The sequence below is a fragment of the Mandrillus leucophaeus genome, unplaced genomic scaffold, assembly GCF_000951045.1.
Source record: "Mandrillus leucophaeus isolate KB7577 unplaced genomic scaffold, Mleu.le_1.0 Scaffold456, whole genome shotgun sequence".
Classification (NCBI taxonomy): domain Eukaryota; kingdom Metazoa; phylum Chordata; class Mammalia; order Primates; family Cercopithecidae; genus Mandrillus; species Mandrillus leucophaeus.
In genome coordinates, this window is record NW_012104876.1 from 686,999 (window position 1) to 707,778 (window position 20,780).

At 41.1% G+C, this 20,780-nt stretch overlaps 1 pseudogene; it reads right to left on the reverse strand.

Annotated features, from left to right (window-relative positions):
• Positions 1-566: 566 nt before the first annotated feature.
• On the reverse strand, positions 567-1,225 carry LOC105549772 (annotated as a pseudogene).
• Positions 1,226-20,780: the final 19,555 nt, after the last annotated feature.

Genomic DNA, 20,780 nt, shown 5'->3' on the forward strand with positions numbered 1-20,780 from the left:
AATGCAAAGCAAAGCAATTATTAGAAGCATGATAGAACATCAGAATTACTAAATTTGTAGAAAGTGAAATTTTTAGAAATTTTTATCTGCCTTGGGGAAAAAACCTTTGAATATATTATACTAATGCTGAATAGTTAAATTAGATTTTTAAAAGATATTTGAAATACACTTTTATTCTGATTCTAAACAAAAAGGAATGGCAATGACAGTAACAAACAAAATTTCCCCACTGAACAACATAAGGATGTTTCACATACTCATACGAAATCTCTATGCCAGTTAGGCACAACTGAATATTGTGATGTGACAGTAGCAGTCTTACATTTGAAACTCAAGAAGAAATCAGTTGCATTCCCAAACAGCTAAATATGCAGGTCCAAACAATGAAGGTATTTTTTAAACTGTCACATTCACTCCAAAGCCCATTCATCTCCTTCAGCATCCCACAGATGGAGCACATGTTGCCCTTAGCTAGATAATAAAGTGGCACACACAGTGTACCACTTGACATCACAGAACAGCTGCCTATAATGGTAGACTTTTGACACTGGGCTCCAGCTTCATTCTCACAGGTCATCATCCTCATCTGGGGGAGCAGTTGTCCAAGCAACCTCTGATTTAGAGTATGTTCATACTACACTGCCAAAGTTGGGTCCATGACAACCTCTGGTGAGGCACGAGCAGGCATGGCAACAAATTCCAAGTTAGGGTCTCCAGTGAGCTGTCTAGCAAGACAGAGGAAGGGCTTTTTAAAGTTATACTTTTTGGCATTTATGACAGAAATGTCATAATACTGAAGATTCTTTACTCAGTAGAAGACAATAGATGTTTCCTTCAGTTTCCCATCTTTAATATCCATTTTGTTGCCATACAACATGAGGATGTTTTCACATATTCATACCAGATCTCTATGCCAGTTAGGCACATTCTTGTAAATAATTCAGGATGTTACCTCAAATGTTATAATGGCACACTGGGCTTGAATATAATAGCCATTTCTCAGTATACCAAATTTCTCCTGGCCAGCTGTATCTCATACAGTGAACTTAATAGATCCTCTGTTGGTGTGGAACACAAGGTGATAAACCTCAACACCTAAGGTGGCTACACACTTCTCAAATTCACTGGTCAAATGACATTTCATGAATGCAGTTTTTCCAGTACCACCATCGCCAACCAATACCAATTTGAACTGGACTTGGGGCTCTCCTTGGGCAGCCACCATTATGTTCCTTTCAGAAGTGTCTCTGTGCCTATCCAGCTGAGGCTGAAAAGATGGCAGAAGCCCGAAGTCTTAATTAGCAACAAAAAAAGTTTCATTCATACATTAATTTTACAAATTGTTGTGATTTCTTTATTGCTTGCACTTTCAAATAATTAACTATGGAGCAATATTTTGTAGTTCCTCATGAAGTCTTGCCCAATCCAAGCCTATAGAGTAGCTTAACTCAGAACCATGCTAATTTCAGTTTTTAATTAAGAGTTTTTCTTTGATGCCCCAATAAATTTCTCCTGAGTTTCCATCAATTACATGAGTAACATCACATTTACATGGTAATTTAGGCCATTCAGTGATTGCTCCATCTTCCTAAATAACTTTGTTTTAAGATGAGAAGTAGAAAGAAATCCATGGCCATCATCTAGTTAAAAGTCTTACAAGACACTGATTTTAGAGTACGGACTGAACTTCTAGTGTTTAATGTGCACAACTTTAATTTGCTTTGTGTTTGGTTTTTGGTTTTTTGTTCGTGTTTTCTTTTTTTGTTTTTGTTTGTTTGTTTTGTTTTTTGAGACAAGGTCTCACTCTGTCGCCCAGGCTGGAGTGCAGTGGCATGATCATAGCTCACTGAAACCTCAAACTCCTGGGTTCAAGCAATTCCCCCACCTCAACCTCCCAAGTAGCTGGGACTATAGGCACACACCACAACACCCAGCTAATTTTTATATTTTTGTAGGGCATGAGGCCTCGCTGTGTTGCCCAGGTTGGTCTTAAACTCCTGGGCTCAAGCGATCCACCTGCCTTGGCCTCCTAAAGGGCTGGCATTACAGGTGTAAGCCACCATGTCCAGCCAACTTTAGTGTTTTAAGCCTTAAGGAAAAATCCATCCTATGGGCCATTTTTTCTACTGGTCTAAATAGTTATATAACAGTCAGCTAAATTTCTATAAATAACAGGCATCCACCTTCGTTTATCCACCCATACTGGAGAAAATCTGCCTCCCAATGTTAGTAGTGACACTATATCTGTCTTTTGTGGTTGCTAGTAATCTGTAGGTGCCAGATTTCTGTTCATCTGTTAATTAGATATTTTTCTTTTTTATGTCATTCTTTCAATCAAGCCAGTTAATAAAACATTTTTGTGTTAAAGTTAGAACTTGAGTACCTGAATGCATACTAATTACTTTAACTTTGTTATTATCAAAAATTACTAATGAGGATGATCTCACTTGTACTCGGCCAATAATCCAGAGCATATCCACAATGGGAGTACAGTTTAGAGCTCATTGGAAATATGTAGTTGGAGGAACCATTACTGGGAGTGCAGAAATTTTGGTGTAATAATAATGTTTGCTTTCCAATAAATGTGATTCTTTATTGTGGTGATTCAAATAACCTCTGCCTGAGTAGTACTATGAGAATAGCAATCAATTTTTTAGAATACATCTTTTTGAGGCAAGAGAATCATTAGAATCTGGGAGGCGGAGGTTGCAGTGACCAAAATCACACCATTGCACTCCAGCACTCCAGCCTGGGGGACAGAGTGATACCGTGTATGAAAAATATTTTTTAAAAATAAAGAATACCTCTTTTCAGTTGAGTTCAGTACCAATATCCATTACTCTAGCAAAGTTCTTTGTGGGAACAACTGTCTAGTCCTCCTGCGGTGCTGGCTTCACATAGAAAGCATGAATCCAGCTATGGTTCTCCTTCACTTTGATAGCAGTATGAGTGATCAGCAGCACCTGAAAGGGTCTCTCCCAATGGTGTGACAACCTGTCTTTCCTTTGAAATACCTTTATGTGGATGAAGTCTACTGTTCTATAAGGCTGGCAGACTGACTCAGGCAAGTCCTTATAACTTTAAGTCTCAGGGTTTCTAGGGAAAAGAGAAGGCCTTTTAACTATTGAACATTATTATGAGAGGATTCAGTTAAATTGGGAACAGAACATGGTCTCAGACCCAAGTTCATAGGCCTGCCAACCATAAGTTCAAAGGGAGAGATACTATGCTTGCTTGCAGGGGTCACTCTAACTTTTGATAAGGCTAGTGGCAAAGCTCTAAGCCATTTTAACGTGTTAGATTACTAAATCTTGGCCAAGTAGTTTAATTTTAGAGTTTGATTCATTCACTCTACTTGTCCAAAGGACTGAGGTTTATAGGAATCTGCACACATTTGGCATAACTCCTGGGCAACAGTAGAAGTAAAATGACTTCCTCTGTCCTAGTCAATGTGCTCTGGTATCCCAGAAGTGGGAATTGTGAGTTTTAAGAGAAACTTTACCACTGCCTGAACATCAGTTTTTTATTTTTATTTTAAGTTCTGGGATACATGTGCAGAACGTGCAGGTTTGTTATATAGGTATACATGTGCCATGGTGGTTTGCTGCACCTATCAACCCGTCATCTAGGTTTTAAGCCCTGCATACATTAGGTATTTGTCCTAATGCTCTCCCTCCCCTTGCTCCCTATCCCCTAACAGACCCCACTGTGTGATGCTCCCCTCCCCATGTCCATGTGTTCTCATTGTTCAACTCCCACTTATGAGTGAGAACATGCGGTGTTTGGTTTCCTGTTCCAAACATCAGCTTTTTAAATTTTATTTGATTGTGGTAAGAACATTTAACAAGAGATCTACCCTCTTAACAAATTTTTGAGAGTACAATATAGTATTACTAGCTATAGGCACAATGTTGTACAGTAGATCTTTAGAGTTTATTCATCTTGCTTAACTGAAGATCAGCTTTTGAAGACACAAAGATTTCAGGCCATCCAAATGTCATACATACCACAACTAGACAATATCTCTTGCCTTTTATAAGCATTAGTTCTGTGAAATCTATCTGCCACCACGTTCCTGGTAAAGTTGGTTACAGAGAACTTCCTGTGCTTATATATGGAGTGCCCGTAAAGAATAGCATATCAATAGCATATATTACATAGCAAATCTCTTTAATATGTTGTGAACAACTGTATCTTTTTGGTAGGCCTAGTAGGGGTCTAATGCCTTTAAAATTCCTCTTTTGTTCACATCATTGTGTCGATGACACACCACCACTAACCAAGCAAATTGGGACTGAAGTATAGGAATTACTGTTAGGTAATTCCCACAGTCCAATCAAATTTCTTTTAGCTCCTTTTTCAATTCATTTGCTCATTTCTTTTTGTGAAGCACATTTTAAAAAATGAACAAAAACTTCTTGTCGTATTAAAAATAGAGCTTCTAAGTTTGGAGCCAGCCATGTTTTAGAAGCAGCTTTTGGCAGGGCGCAGTGGCTCACGCCTATAATCTCAGCACTTTGGGAGGCCGAGGCAGGCAGATCACCTGAGGTCAGGAGTTCAAGACCAGCCTGGCCAACATGGCGAAGCCCTGTCTCTACTAAAAATATAAAAATTAGCTGAGTGTGATGGCACATGCCTGTAGTCCCAGCTACTTGGAAGGCTGAGGCAGGAGAATCGCTCGAACCCTGGAGGCAGAAGTTGCAGTGAGCCAAGATCGTGCCGTTGCACTCCAGCCTGGGTGACACAGAGAGACTTTATCTAAAACATAAAAATCAAAAATAAATAAAAGCAGCTTTTACAGCTCTATCAGCAAAATGAATTACTGGTACCTGAGAAAGCAGGTGTGAAGTCCCTAACAAATCAGCTATCAATTTTCCATGTGATTTTTTTAGTTGTTATTGAAGTCAAAAATCCTCTATTTAAAAAATGTTATCTGTTGCATGACAGACACCAAACATATATTTATTATGTTTATATTTTTATGTTTATTTTTACTCCAGAACTAAGAATTGCACTTCTACTAACTGGTATTAACGCATCTGCTTATGCAGAATTAATTGCAGATAAAGCATAAGCTTCCGAAGCCATGTGATAAGTCGCTGCAGCTAGGAAGCTTTTTAAGTGGGTCACTTTTAGCCATACTACATTACCAATTCATAAACATTATTATATCATTTTGAACAGGACTATTACATAAATCAGGTCAGATTTTTCAAACTTTGGACATTTCAAAGCTAACAGAGAGGCTATCACCAATTTCTGCTGTTCAAAAGCCTCTTCAGATTCTAGGAACCAAACCAGAAGATCTGAAGGATTATCACGTAGTTGCTTCATCAGAGGTTTTGCCCACTCTGCAAAACCTGGAATCTACTCTCTTTAATACCGTATTAGTATCAAAACTGTGTCTCAGTCCATTTGGGCTGTTATAACAAAATACCATAAACTGGGTAGCTTACAAACAATAGGCATTTATTAATCACATTTTGGGAGGCTAGAAAGTACAAGATCAAGATGCTGGTAAATTCAGTGTCTGGTAAGGATTCACTTCCTCATAGATGGTGCCTTCTGGTTGCATCCTCACATGATGGAAGGAGCCAGGAAGCTCTCTGAGGCCTTTTTTTATAATGGCATTCAACCCATTCATTAGGGCAACACCCTAATCACCTCCTAAGGCCCTATTTCTAATACCATCACATTGGAGATTAGGGTTCAACATACGAATTGGGGAGAGAATGAGACATAAACATTCCAACCACAGCACTACATTTGGCCGTTGGATCTGCAAAATGAAATGACTCTTAGATTGTACCACTCTAAGGCCCACAGCTGAACACAGATGCCTTAAATAGTTTACTCAGAAAAGCAATGTTGCAATTTATCTAGTGAGGCCTTATGCCCTTGTGAAGCAAAGAATTGTAACAAAGTCAAAGTGTTCGTTTTGCATTGCTCCTTAGTTTCTGAAGCTACCAGCAAAATCATCTATATTTTGAAAAATTATAGATCCTTCTGGTGAAACAAATTTCTCTAAGTGTTTCTGTAAATGACTAGATAAAACAGTAGGGGGAGTCTCAAAACCCTTGAGGAATTGTCTGCCATAAGCATCAGACTCCTTTATGAGCAAATAAGAATTTAGACTTGTCCACTTACAAGAAAAGAAAGAGGGGGAAGGAACAAAAGAAGGAAGGAAAAAAGGGAAGAAGAGAAGGAGGGAAGGAAGGAAAGAAGGGAGGAAGGGAGGAAGGAAATGAGGGAGGGAAGGAGAGAGGGAGGGAGGGAGAGAGAGAGAGAGGAAGGGAGGGCAGAGCATAGAAAAACAAAAATTTTTTTTCAGACGATACTGACATCAGAATAGATGAAGGATTAGTAACTACAGGTGTTAATGGAACAACAAATTAATTTACTTCTCTAAAATCAGTACAAATCTATACAGAGCTTACCCACCTTTATCAAATTTACCTTTCTTCTTTACTGGAAATGTGGGATTACTACAGGGTAAGTACCCCTTTTAAATTATCCTTTGTTTTTGTTTGTTTGTTTGTTTGTTTGTTTGAGACAGGGTCTCACTCTGTTACCCAGGCTTGAGTGCAGTGGTGTGATCATGGCTCACTGTAACCTCAAACTCCAAGGTTCAGGTAATCCTCCCATCTCAGCCTCCCAAGTAGCTAGGACTACAGGCACCTGCCATCACGCCCGGCTAATTTTTTTTTATTTTTATTTTTTGTAGAGACGAGGTCTCACTATGTTGCCCAGACTGGTCTCAAACTCCTAACCTCAACTGATCCTCCTAACTTGGCCTTCCAAAGCATGGGGATTACATGTTTTTCTAATTCTTTTATAACTGGTTTTATTATGTTTAATTGAGGTCTCAACAAAGGATATTGTTGACACATAGCCATGGCTCATCTTTTTGTTAAGCTATTTTTTATATCTCAAATTAATCCAATATTGTCATTCCCTTTGATTAAATGCTCCTTCAAGTCTTTTGTTTACTTTTAAATTCAGTTGTCTGATTATTATTATCATTATTATGATTGAGTTGTCAGAGTTCTTAATGCATTCTGGATACAAGTCCTTTATCAGATATATGATTTGCAAATATCTTCTCCTAGTCTGTGGCTTGTCTTCTCATTTCCTCAATGGAATATTTTGAAATGCAATTTTTTTTTCATTTTTTATGAAGTTCAGTTGATTTATTTTTTCTATTATGGGTCATGCTTTTGGTGTTGTATCTAAGAATCTTTGCCTAACTCAAGGTCATGAAGATTTTCTCCTGTGTTTTATTCTAAAAGATTTATAGTTTTTTACTTCACATTTAAGTGACTTGTTTCAGCTTGTGGGGACTTTTCCAGCACAGTATGAGACTGCCACTCTTTGCCATACCTCTTTTCTTTCAGAAGTATATAGTATCCAAATCAGGTGCCTTCTCCCAAAAGGCTCCACAGACACTTCATCCACAGTACAGAATCCAGTAGCTATTAAGTTGCACAGCAGGTCTCTCACCAGTAGGTTTATAGGAGATTCAGGAGAAATGAAGAACACATGTTCCTTAGTCAAAGGACCTATCTCTATGGGAATGACAGAGGAAAGGGGACAAGTAGAAGGCTGACCCAAAACATTCATAACCTGTATTAACCTGTCACCAGATGGGAAAAGTTATTGACACATTACAGTCCACTAGTTCTCACCTTTGGGATTCCCTCAATTTGTCAATTTTGAACCATCTGCCAAGTATTTCCTTGCTGAAAGTTTTGTTCTAGGCTCTCCTAATTCTCTTATCTTTGCAGTTTCTGCATCATCCAGAGTGTCCTTCTGCAATCCCTCTTCCAACACCCTGGCTTCTTGCAATAACAACATATAGCCTCCCATCTTTCTTTCTTCCCTTTCTGGATTGGTCACTGCGGGGTTATTCCCTTCAGTAAAGAGTTCTAACTAAGCAGAGAACAAAGCAAACTTTAATCACTTCTTTTCTTTTTTTGTTCTTAGATTATCCCAAAACTGAGTAGCTGCTGCTAAGATTTGAATAATAGTTTGCCTTTGCCATCCTACTACCTTTTCCCTAATTTGGGTTTGGATAGTCAGTGAGAGAGCTAAAATAAAGGTGGTTAGAGCCAGAGGGCAATTTTTATATGACCTTGGATCCATGCCAATAAATTTTTAGAATGCCTGAACAAGTCACTGATGGAAATTAATGAGGTACTCACCTGTCGTATGAGTGAACACCTGCAATATCTTCCAGTTCCTCTTTACAAGAAAGGTTTCAAGGAACCTCTATCCTCAGATTATCCATATTTGTGGGGGATGGTGGATAGTCAACTTCTCTTGGCCACCAAACCCCTGATGTGGTAATCTTCTGGGCACCAACATCCTTGCTCCATCAAAGGATCAAAGTCTGTTCGTTGCAAAATTCCATGCAGTAGCCAGTACACATCTCCACACATGGGGCTGTAAACTGAAAACATACTGCATCGTACTGCATATTTCTGGGGCACAGGGAAGAGAAGCCTTTAAATGAGTAAGAAAAGGATCTGAACCACCCAAGAGTCCTGGGTAGCTAGCTACTCAATGGCATCAGCTTTGCTGGCTATCCAAATAGGAAGGTCTGGTTTTCCTCACATTGAGACAATAAAAATGTAAACTACACAACACTTCAGTTCCAGTTTTGACATTCATAAGTTTAATACCTTGGTTGCCTGTCTTTTTCCAAGTGACAAGTGCAGCTACTCTCCATTCTGTTGCCTCATATGGGAACACAGTCTGTCTTAGCCAATTTTTTGTTGCTATAATTGAATACCACAGACTGAGTAATCTATAAAGAACAGAGGTTTATTTACCTTATGATTCTGGAGGCTGGGAAGTACAACATCAAGGAGCCAGCATCTAGTGAGGGCCTTCTTGCTGTGACATAACGTGCTGGAAGGTATCACATGGCAAAAGAGTAACAGCATGTCAGCTAAGGTCTCTCTTCCTCTTCTTATAAAGCCACCAGTCCCATCATGGGGGCCCTACTCTAATGAAATTATCTAATCCTAACTGCCTCCCAAAGGCCCCACCTCCAAATACTATCAAATACGAATTTGGGGATTAAGTTTCCAACACATGAAATTTGGAGGACACATTCAAACCACAGCACAGTCTTTTATCCAAGTTCTCAATCATCCCATGATAATGTCTCTTTATTATTTCTGCCTTTCTAGTTGTGTGTTGTGTGGTATGTAGATGATAAGACCTCCTGGAGGTGGAATCTGGTCTAAAACATAAAGTAGACTCAGGGCTAGGCCACCAGGCAAACTTGTATCCTCAAATAGAGCAGGTAGTGGTAGAAAGTTGTACCTTCATCTCCCTTTACAGGGAAATCTATTCTCTAAAAGATCATCACCTCCCCCTTGCCTGGGAGCCACTACAGTCAGTTAGAAGCAAAGAAGGATAAGGACATGTAGGGGAAGCAGAGGGAGCAGGCACAGCAGAGAAAGGAGGAGGAGTCTCCATGAAAAAGAAAGTGCCTTTAATTTTTGCATTTCCCCTCTTTTTTCTTTTCATCTGGCTATCTGAATCTTTTGTTTTGTTTTGTTTTGTTTTCTTTTGTTTTGTTTTGTTTTGTTTGGACAGAGTTTTGCTCTTGTTGCCCAGGCTGGAGTGCAATGGCGCTATCTCGGCTCATCACAAGCTACAGGCGTGCACTACCATGCCTGGTTAATTTTGTATTTTTAGTAGAGACAAGGTTTCTCCATGTTGGTCAGGCTGCTCCTCAAACTCCTGCCCTCAGGTGATCTGCCTGCCTGGGCCTCACAAAGTGCTGGGATTACAGGCGAGAGGCACCATGCCCAGCCTATCTGAATCTTTTTTAAGGCTAGTCAAGTAAAACAGTGGGAGTGGAGAAGACACCAAGAAATCTATAATCAGTTGTGATCAATTAGTTGTAAACAGCACTGTACTTTGACCAGCCCTAAATCATTTTTAACACTACTCTTAGAACAATATTTATCCCATAAATACCAGGAACTCATTCGTTCAGGATGAAACCCCTCCAAGGATGTGTTAATCTATCCAAATCAAAAGAACCATCCTCCCACCACTACATAACTGGATTCTCATGTGCATAACCATCACAAATGTGACAGAGAGATATTAACTATTTAAGAGAGAGACTTGAAGGCAATATTCCTGTCTTCCCATATTTTTCAACCATATGATGACCCTGATTGAATTTTAGAGTCTACATTACCCATGTTTATTTAATAGTAACGTATTGAATTTGGACAGGTTGGATTGTCTAGGTAGTAATCCCAAAAAAGAGAGCACTAGAAAGAAGACTTTTTATAATTCCAGGTCTCCTACCTGATTGTTTTATGGTTACAGACTGTCAGTTGTCTGCTCATGTCAGGAGCTACCATATATTTCCATGTTCTCATCAACAAAATTGTTGGGGAAATATAATTAAACACAAAATCTTCTCCTAACCCAGAATTCCTCTCCACAATGGTAGTAGAGAAAGAACGTTTTATTATTGAGTCAGCATTAAACCAGAGCATGATGCACATTCCAAGTAACTCACTAAGAGACTGCAAAAACAGAAAGGAATCTCACCCGCTAATACAGCCAAGCAGATACAATCCATTATTTACATGTTTTCAAGTAAATAAATAATGACTAGTCCTCAAGTAAGAAGATTTGGCAGCATTGTTGTCACACATATTTCACCCAAACTTTACCTAGTAATTGAGGTGACATTCTGTGCTAGTTAATTGGCTTTATCTAGAGGAAAAAAAAATCATATCTTTATAACAGGACATAGCTTTGCAATTTGGAGCAAGGTGCCCACCAAAGTTAGATTTCTACACTCCCATAAAAACTGGGAGATGGGGTGCTACCTCACTTGATGTTTACATTTTAAAGAAATGGCTCCCAGGTCTTTGAGAAAGACATTTCTAGGTCGTGAAGCTGATAAAAGGTCTATGTAGTCTTCAAAAGTCTTCATTGAAATTTCAATGAAATATATATATATATATATATATGCGCGCGCACACACACACACACACGTATATATGAAGAAAATATAGTTGACCCTTGAACAATGTGGGGGCTAGAGGCACTCCCTGTGCAGTTGAAAATCTCCATATAACTTTAGACTCTTCAAAAACATAATCACTAATAACCTACTGTTGACCAGAAGCCTTACTGATAACTCAGTCGATTAACAAATATTTTGTATGTTAAATGTATTATATACTGTATTCTTATAACAAAAGCTGGAGAAAAGAAAATGTTATGAAGAAAATCATGATAAAAAATGTATTTGTTGGATACATATTAAGTGGATCATAAAAGTCTTTGGCCAGGCGCAGTGGCTCATGCCTGTAATCCTAGCACTTTGGGAGGCCGAAGCAGGTGGATCACCTGAGGTCAGGAGTTCGAGACCAGCTTGGCCAACATGGCGAAACACCATCTCTACTAAAAATATAAAAATTAACTGGGCGCGGTGGTGCGTGCCTGTAATTCCAGCTACCCAGGAGGCTGAGGAAAGAGAATCACTTGAACCCAGGAGGTGGAGGTTGCAGTGAGCCGAGATCACGCCACTGCACTCCAGCCTGTGCAATGGGAGTGAGACTCCATCTCATAAATAAATAAATAAATAAATTAAATAAATAAAAGTCTTTGTCCTCGTCTTCAGGTTGAGTAGGCTGAAGAGGAAAGGTTGGTCTTACTTTCTCGGGGTGGCTGAGGTGGAAGAGGTTGAAGTGTAGTCAGGAGACACAGGCACACTTAGTGTAACTTTATGGAAATTAAATACACGATAATTTCTGTCTGACTTTTTTGCTATTTAATTTCTCTAAAAATGTGCCTATATGGTACCAATTCTTCCACAGTTTGCTTTAGTTTCAGTGCATGCATCATAGAAGGGTACATGTCATAAAAGAAGTCAAAAGCAATCTTGAATAATCAGAACCCTTCTGCTAAATTGCCTAATGTCAACTTGTTTTCTCGTACGGCTTCTTCTACATCTTCTTCATTGTCTGGCACAGGTTCAGAAACACTCATCTCTATCAGGTTGTCTTCTGTTCATTCCTCTGGTGTGGTGCTGATTAGCTCTTTAATTTCTCCAAGATCCACATCTTGAAACCCTTCCCACCACCCACCACCACCTTTTTTTTTCCACCTCCACAATCTGCTTCATTATTTCCTTGATTGGCTCTGTTGTAAATCCTGTGAAGTCATGCTGGACACAGTTTTCTCCAGCAGGAATTTATTGTTTTGGGCTTGACGGCTTTTTCCATAACAACGATGGCTTCTTCAACGATGTAATCCTTCCAGATTTTCATGATGTTCTATCAGAGTTCTCTTCCATAGCATTGACAATCTTTTCCATAGTGTACCATGTGTAATGTGCCTTAAAGGTCCTTATGGCTACCTGATCTAGAAGCTGGATTAGAGACATTGTGTTTGAGAACAAGGAGACCGATTCAAGGCCTTTGGTGTTGGAACTCATAGGGATCTGGATGGCCAGGGGCATCATTCAATATCAAAAGAACTTTAAAAGGCAGTCCCTTACTGGCAAGGTACTTCCTGACTTCAGGGACAAAGCATCTATGGAACCAATCCAGAAACAGGGTTCTTGTTGTCCAAGCCTTCCAGTTATACAACCGGAAGACTGGCAGCTGGTGTTTATGTTTTCTCTTCAAGGCTCAGGGGTTTAGCTGTTTTATAGATAAGAGCAGTTCTTATCATAAAACCAACTGCATTTGCACAAAACAGTAGAGTTAGCCTGTCCTTTCCTGCTTAAAACCTTGGTGCTTGCTTCTCTTCCTTACTAACAAATGTCCTTTCTGGCATTCTTTTCCAGAATAGGGCACTTTAATCTGTACTAAAAACCTGTTCAGGCAGATATCTTTTCTCCTCAATGATTGTCTTAATGACATCTAGAAACTTGTCTGCTGCCTTTTGATCAGCAGAAGCTGCTTCTCCGGTTATCTTGACTTTTTTTTTTTTTTTTGAGATGGAGTCTTGCTCTGTCGCCCAAGCTGGAGTGCAGTGGCGTAATGTCAGCTCACTGCAACCTCCACCTCCTGGGTCCAAGCAATTCTCCTGTCTCAGCCTCCTGAGTAGCTGGGATTACAGGCATACACCACCAGGCCCAGCTAATTTTTGTATTTGTAGTAGAGATGGGGTTTCACTATGTTGGCCAGGCTGGTCTCAAACTCCTGACCTCAAGTGATCCACCTGCCTCAGCCTCCCAAAGTGCTGGGATTACAGGTATGAGCCACTGCGCCTGGCCAAAAGCTGCATTTTCAATACAACATAAAAAGGTATTTTGCAAAAAGTTTAAGGTTTTCATACCTACTGGCACAGCTGCAGCAACAACTTCATCAATTTCCTTTTCTTTTTTATAATTAGTCCTTACACTGGATTCATTTATCTTGAAATGGTGGGCAACCAAAGGTCGGGCACGGTGGCTCACGTCTGTAATCCCAGCACTTTGGGAGGCTGAGGCGGGCAGATCATGAGGTCAGGAGATCGAGACCATCCTGGCTAACACGGTGAAACCTGTCTCTACTAAAAACACAAAAAATTAGCCGGGCGTGGTGGTGGGCACCTGTAGTCCCAGCTACTCAGGAGGCTGAGGCAGGAGAATGGCATGAACTCGGGAGGCGAAGCTTGCAGTGAGCCGAGATTATGCCACTGCACTCCAGCCTGGGTGACAGAGCGAGACTCTACCTCAAAAAAGAAACAGAAAAAGAAACGGTGGGCAACCACAGCTGCAAATCTCAATCTATGTTACATATCAAGCAATTCACCTTTTTTCTTGTAATGTCATGATTTTTATCTGCTTCTTAGGAGTACATCACTAGTGGCTCTTCATCCTGTGGCATTATTCAAGGTTTGTCCCACCATAGGTCCCATGGTGATATTCAAGGTTTATGGTATTGCACTGAACACAATGAAAAACACATGAAAATTGCAAGAGATCACTTTTTATTGTGATACGCAATTTACTGGAGAGACAAACTACTCATGCAGAGATGATTAGTGTCCCACGTAGTTCTAAGCAGATGCCCACAACACTTGGGCTCACAACAATAGCAACAGGAGGTGGCTACAAAATTGTTACAGTAGTACAGTATATACTACAGTTAATTTTATGCAGTTATGACTTAACATTGCATCTCTACTGTTGTTTATATTTCTCTCTTGGACTGCACATGTTGCTATGTATGGTATATGTTTGTGTGTACATGTGAGATGCCCCATACTTTTAAACAACCAGATCTTGAGAGAACTCACTCACAATTGTGAGAACAGTACCAAGGGGATGGTACTAAACCATTTATGAGAAATTCAACTCCATAATCTAGTCCTCTGCCATAAGGCCCCATCTCCAACCTTGGGGATAACAATTGAACATGAGATTTGGTTGGGGACACAAATACAAACCATATCACAAGGATCAAGAGCAGCCAAAATTCAGAGAAGGTTGAATTCTCAGTTTCGGTGAGTCTCCTACACCAAAATCAGGGTCCCAGTAAAGAGTGGAACCCTAAGACTCGGAAGAGAGATTACTGAGTAGATGCATTTGGGAACCTTGAACTCCAAGATCCTCCAGAAACTTCTGGACATGCAGAAGTGCTGCAATCCTCATTTTAGAGGACAGCAGTCCCCCTACCTCTGGATTGAAGATCATGAAAGGAACTCAAATGAGGCACTGTCTGGGACAATGCCTGCCCTTCTCAGGATCTGCCCCCCTCCCTTCCCAGCAATTAGAACAATAACTATGGTCAAATTTCAACATGGGATAACTGGAGAAGTGCTTGACCTGCTGAGGGAGGAGAGGAATTATACACAAAAAGAGAGTCATTACATACACAAAAGGAGCTACAGAACTTAGCTGACATTTACCAGCAAAAACTGGAAGAGTATATCTGAGGATGCTGGATCTACAGGACAGATTACAAAACTGAATAGAGAAAAGTGTGTTAATATGGAGGTACTCTCCTGTGACACAGGATTCAGCACACTGGCAAGGGCCCCAGAGGTCAGTTTTGAAATGGTTTTAGGAAGGCAGAAAAAAGCAGTGGTCCACACTAAATGAAGTAGCAATACTAGAACTTAGTGGTAGACTATAGAGGAATAGATCAAAAGGCTTAGAGAAGTGAACATGTTAGGATGGATTTATTACATGAGACAAGAAGACCAACCAGTTGACTATGTTCATTGGAGGGGCCCAGAGTATAGTTCACTTACCAAAACAATGAGGAAGGTGATAGTGAGGGGACACAAGCATTATTGAAAAGCTTCAGCCAGGTGCAGTGGCTCACACCTGTAATCCCAGCACTTTGGAAGGCCAAGTGGGGAAGATCATTTGAAGTCAGGAGTTCGAGACCAGCCTGGCCAACATGGTGAAACCCCGTCTCTACAACAAATACAAAAATTAGCCAGGCATGGTGGCACACGCCTATAGTCCCAGCTACTTGGGAGGCTGAGGCAAGAGAATCACTTGAACCTGGGAGGCAGAGGTTGCAGGGAGCCGAGATTGCACCACTGCACTCCAGCCTGGGCAACAGTGAGATGCCGTCATAAATAAATAAATAAATAAATAAATAAATAAATAAATAAATAAAAGCTTCATAGTCGGTTGGGCATGGTAACTCATGCTTGTAATCCCAGCACTTTGAGAGGCCAAGGTGAGTGGATTCTTTGAGCCCAGGAGTTCAAGACCAGCCTGGGAAACATAGGGAGATCCCACCTCTACAAAAAGAAGAAGAAGAAAAAAAGAAAAGCTCCATAGCAGTAGCTGTCCTCTGTAAAACCGGGCTGATGATAGGAGATGCTCATACAGAACTGGGCTCCGTAGTGCTAATAGAGGTGATAGGATTCTGAAATAGGGGAGACTAGGTGACGACACTTAACCGTCAAAAGTGAATTGGTTCTAAGTATAGGCAGCAAGGTTGAAATGACACCAAGGGATGCCTCCTGACTCACAAGGATTTAATGAGATGGCCCATAGAACATTGTGTTCCTAGGGGCAATTCAGATAAATAGCCAGCAAGGGTATTACTATATATAAATATATAGATAAGCAGAAGTCTGAAGTCAGTTGCCTCAATGGAAAGGCACAGCTTCTTTTCTAACTTCCAGACCTAAGCCAGTTCTCAGACCCCAAGCCCATAAAATGAAGAAAAGGTCAGGTTCCCATGAGAAAGGGCCCTACAACAACATGGTAAGTATATTTAGTAGTATTCTCCAAGCCTTCTCCAAAAGTGTCTATGACCATTTACTCAGATAGCTGGGGAAAGGGGAATACAGAGACTCTTTCAAGTCTGCTGGACCCAGGAAATAAGTAGACACTGATACCCAGGGGCCAAAGTGTTACTGTGGCCTACTTGTTAGAGAGAAGCTTATGGGGGTCAGGAAATAATTGGGATATTGGCCCAGGTTTGTCTCACAATGAGTTCAATAGTCATCTCCATGACTCCCAAATGAATCATTGGATTGAATACACTAGCAGTTTGCAGAATCCTTACCTCAGTTCTTTGCTCTATGGAGTGAGAGCTATTATAATAGGAAAAGGCCTATGAAAGCCCCTGAAAGTCACCACCATCCCCGAAGAAAAACCTTTCAATGGCCAAAACAGTAAATAAAAACCAGTATTGCATCTGGGGGAAAGGAGAAATAGCAAAGATTAGTGTCACCCTCAAAATATTAAATAATGCAGGAGGCATGGTCCTCGTCATATCTTTCTTTAATTAATCAGTCAGGGGGCTGGGCATGGTGGCTCACACCTGTAATCCAAGCATTTTGGGAGCCCAAGGTGGGTCGATCACTTGAGGCCAGGAGTTCGAGACCAGTCTGGCCAACATGGTGAAATCCTGCCTCTACTAAAAATACAAAAATTAGCCGGGCTTGGTGGTACACGCCTGTAGTTCCAGCTACTCAGGAGGCTGAGGCAGGAGAATCACTTGAACTTGAGAGGTGGAGGTTGCAGCAAGCCAAGGTCACACCACTGCACTCCAGCCTGGGCAACAGAACAAGACTCTGTCTCCAAAAAAAAAAAAAAAAAATTAATCAGTCTACCACCTGCCCAGTAAACATAATAGTCCCAGTTGTATCTACTGAACTTGATGTAGTATCTTTACTAAAGCAAATTAACACACCTCTGGTAGACGGTATATGGCTACTGATTTGGACCAATACATTTCTTTCATACGTGTCAGGAAGGAAAATCAGAAACTGGTTCTATTCACATGGAACAGACAGCAGTATATATTCCCAGTCTTACCCCAAGGCTAAGTTATTTCTCTGCTCTCTCTTATAACTTAACGGGACCTGAACCAACTAAATACTTTATAGAACATCATATTGGTCCACTCTATTGATGGAATCATGTTAACTGGAACTGATGAGCAAGCAGCAGAAGTACCCTGGGTGTCATAATAAGATGTACATTCTAGAAAGTAAAAAAACCCTGCAAAAAGATTCAGGGATGAGCTACATGAGTGAAGTTTTTAGGGATCCAGTGGTCTAGGGTCTGGGGAATGCTGGGACATCCACTCCAAAGTGATAGACAAATTATTGCACCTTTAACCTCCCACCTTTAAGAAAGAGTCCAAAGGTGGGACTCTGGGTCTGGAAGCAATATAGTCTACACTTAGAAATACCATAATAACCCATTTATTGAATGACATAGAAGGCTACTAGTTGTGAATGGATCCCAGGACAAGAAAGGCCTCTGTAGCAAGTCCAAGCTGCAGTAAATGCAATTGCACCACTTGGGTAATATGCTCCAAAAGATTCCTTGACATGAGATGTATCTGTGGTAGAAGAAAAATGTGGACTCCCCAAGAAGCCCAAATAGGAACCGTGCAGTACAGACCCTTAGGGTTCTGGAGCAAGGCCACGCCATCTAGAAGCAGAAAGCTATATACCATTTGAAAGGAGCTCCTGGTATGCTCCTGGGCCCTGGTAGAGACTGAGCACTTGCTCTTCAGATTTTTTTTTTTTTTTTTTTTTAGAACCGGAGTCTCACTCTGTCACCCAGGCTGAAGTGCAATGGTGCGATCTCGGCTCACTGCAACCTCTGCCTCCCGGGTTCCAGTGATTCTCCTGCTTCAGCCTCCCCAGTAGCTGGGATTACAGGCATGGGCCACCACACCCGGCTAATTTTTGTATTTTTAGTAGAGACAGGGTTTTGCCATGTTGGCCAGGCTGTTCTCAAACTCTTGACGTCAGATGATCCACCCACCTCAGCCTCCCAAAGTGCTGTGGTTGCAGGTGTGAGCCACCACACCTGGCCCAGATTTTTTTCTTTCTTTTTTTTTTTTTTGAGTACTTGCCCTTTGGATATCAAGTATCCGTGTTCCCAGTATTGCTCATCATGAGCTTGGGTCTGTCAGACCCACCCCGTCATAAGGTTGGGCAGGCCCCAGCAGCAATTTATTGTAAGATAAAGTGGTACATCCAGCAGGATTGGGTGCTAGCAGGCCAAAAGACCCAAGCAAGCTATAGAAACAGGTGGTCCAGACACCAATGTCACCCACAACTGATGCACTGGTGCTTCTTCCTTAACTAACACCAATGGGCACACGGAAGGGGAAGTATTCCTTATGATCAGCTGGCATAAAAGGAAAAATCTCAAATTTAGCTCATGGATAGATCGGCTCAGTATTTGTGTACCAGCTGAAAATATGTAGCTACTGCCCTACAACCCCACTCAAAGGTGTCTCTGAAAGACAGTGAGCAGAGCTTTGGGTGGTACACTTGGTCACCCACTTTGTGTGGGGAAGTGGCCCAAACTTATTATACTGATTCATGGGAAACAGTGAATGGTTTGGCTAGTTGGTCAGGGGATTGGAAGGGAAAGATGGAAAGATTGGGATCAAGGAGGTCTGGGGAAAAGGCATATGAGTGGGACTATGGGAATGGGTACAAAGTGTGAAGGGTTTTGTCTCTTTATTTTAACATTAATCAGAATGCATTCGCTGCAGAAGCAGCACTAAATGACCAAGAGGACAGGATGATCTGGCCAGTAGATGTCAGCCAGTCTGTCCTCTGCCATCCCAGTGCTTACACAATAGAGTAGCCACAGCGGCAAAGACGGAGGTTACGCATGCCCAACAACATTGGCTTCCTCTCACCAAGACTAATGTAGAGATAGCTGTGGCTGAATGTCTAATCTTCTAGCAACAAAAACCACACCAAGTCCCCAGTATGGCACCATCCCTTGAGGATATCAAGACATGTGGTGTCAAAATGATTACATTCAACCCCTTCCCTCTAAAAAGGTCAGTGGTTCATTATGACAGAGATTGCCACATATGCCACATACGAATTTTTCCTTCACTGCCTGCAAGGACTCAGTCAGCACCACTACCTGAGATCATGATGCATCTGATCTACCAACATAGAATCTCTCCTAATGTCACCTCAGACCAAGAGATTCACTTTATGACAACTGTGATGCAGCAGTGAACACATGACAATGAAATTCATTGGCCCTACAACATTGTGCACCATTCAGAGGCTGCTGGTGTAATAGAGTGATAGAATGGCATTTTAGGGCCGGTTGCGGTAGCTCACGCCTGTCATCAATCCTCACACTTTGGGAGGCCGAGGCGGGTGGATCATGTGAGGTCAAGAGTTCGAGACCAGCCTGGTCAACATGGTGAAACCCTGTCTCCATTAAAAATATAAAAATTAGCCGGGCATGGTGGTGGGTGTCTGTAATCCCAGCTACTCAGGAGGCTGAGGCAGGAGAATCGCTTGAACCCAGGAGGCAGAGGTTGCAGTGAGCCGAGATCGTGCCATTGCACTCCAGCCTGGGCTACAAGAGCAAAACTCTGTCTCAAAAAAATAAATAAATACATAAACAAATAATTTTTTTTAAAAAGGCACTTTAAAGGCACAGACAAAGCACCAGCTTTGAAACTATCCCTGTGAGGATAGGGCACTATCCTTCAAGATGCAGTATTTGCAGACAGTCCCTGACTTATGATGGCTCCACTTAGAATTTTTTGACTTTATAATAGTGCAAAAGTGATACACATTCAGTAGAAACTACACTTCTACACTTTGAATATTGAATCTTGATCTTTTCCTGGGGGAGTGATATGTAATATGATACTCTCTTGTGATGTTGGTCAGGGGCAGCAAGCTGAGCTCCCACTCAGCCGGGCAATCACAAGGGTAAACAACCAATCCTCTACAGTGTACAACGTTGCCAGATGAGTTTGCACAACTGTAAGCTAATATAAGTGTTCTGAGCATGTTTAAGATAGGCTAGGCTAAGCGATAATGTTCACTAGGTTAGGTGTATTTAATGCATTTTTGACTAACAAAGTTGAGGAGCATCTGTACTCTAAACCAGAGATCAGCAAATTATGGACAACATGCCAAATCCAGTCCACTGCCTGTTTTGATAAATATGATTTTATTGGAACATAGCCATGCTCATTTGTTTACATACTGTCTTTGGCTGCTTTCATGTTACAACATCAGAGTTGAGTAGCAGCAACAGAGACCATATGGACTGCAAAGTCTAAAATATTTACTGTCTGGCCCTTTATAGAAAAAGCTTACTGACTCTAGCTCTAACTCAGAGATCATCATATAGTGTTCTGGCCCCAACAGGGTAAATACATGGGTGTAAGAACCAAGACATGGAAGTAAGAATGACCCTCTCATCATCACTCCTAATGAAGTACTTGAGGAATTTATGCTTCCTGTCTCCACAACTTTAGGATCTATGCATCTAGAAGACCCAGTTCCCAGACGGGGATCACTTCCACAAAAGG